The sequence below is a fragment of the Helianthus annuus genome, chromosome 11 (assembly GCF_002127325.2).
Source record: "Helianthus annuus cultivar XRQ/B chromosome 11, HanXRQr2.0-SUNRISE, whole genome shotgun sequence".
Classification (NCBI taxonomy): Eukaryota; Viridiplantae; Streptophyta; class Magnoliopsida; order Asterales; family Asteraceae; genus Helianthus; species Helianthus annuus.
The window spans coordinates 32624201-32625457 of NC_035443.2; positions in this window are offsets into that span (position 1 = coordinate 32624201).

Consider the following 1257-nt stretch of genomic DNA (forward strand, 5'->3'; position numbering starts at 1 on the left):
ACTTGAGTCTTACTTGTTGGTATATTTTCTTTCGTTAATAGGTCAGCCGGCGCCACAAAACCAGCCTCACCCACCGGTCTGCACTTTTAAAACTTTCATGGATTGCAAGCCACAGACCTTCAGTGGCACTGAAGGGGCTGTAGGACTTATACGCTGGTTCGAAAAGGCGGAGTCAGTGTTTGCGATATGTAACTGCCCAGTTGGGGATAGAGTAAAGTTTGCAGCAGGCACGCTTCAGGATGGTGCCTTGACCTGGTGGAATGCCCAGGTCCAACTGCTAGGTATTGAGGCGGCAAACGCCACTACGTGGGATGATTTCAAAGAACTGATGAGAGAGGAATACTCTCCTCGAGACGAAATACAGAAGTTAGAGAATGAGTACTACGATCTGAAAATGGTGGGGTCTGAAATTGAGGCGTATGTGAAGCGGTCGTATGAGTTAGCTGATTTGTGTCCAACTCTGTCCCGACCTATGTCCCGAAGAATCGAGTTGTTTATTAAGGGGTTACCTCCACGGGTGAAGGGTTTAGTTACAGCGGCGAACCTCAATAACCTAACACAGATTGTTAGATTGGCGCATAAGATCGTTGACCAGGAAGTGGAGAGCGACTCATTGCCACCTCGTATTTCTAGCACTACCACAGCTGCCACTACTTCCACTGCATCTGCTGCTGATAGCAAACGTAAGTGGAACGATACGGACAAGGGGTCCAACTCTGCACAGCCTCAGAAGAAGATGGATACTGGCAGCACCCGCAGTTTCAGTCAGACAGCATCAGTGAATCAGAACTCGAGTAACAAATCAGGGAAGGGATCATATGCGGGGAAGCTACCCTTGTGCAGCAAGTGTAACTATCATCACAAGGGACAGTGTGCTCGGGTTTGTCATCGATGTAATCGACCAGGGCATATGGCCAGGGATTGTAGGACCACACTTCCAGCTCAGCAGCAGCCAGCGCAGCAGACGGGTAGGCAACAGCCTCAGCAAACTCAGGGTACTCAGAGAGGGTGTTATCAGTGTGGGGCCGAGGGGCACTTCAAGCGAGACTGCCCTCAGCTGAGGCAGAACACAGGGGGTGGTAACGGGAACAATAATGCGGGGAATAACGGGGGTAATGTTGCGCGTGGGCGCGGGTTTGTGCTGGGAGCTGGGGAAGCGCGGAACGACGGCAACGTGGTTACTGGTACGTTTTCAGTGAACGGTGTTATTGCTTCTATTTTATTTGATTCTGGTGCCGACTGGAGTTACGTGTCTTT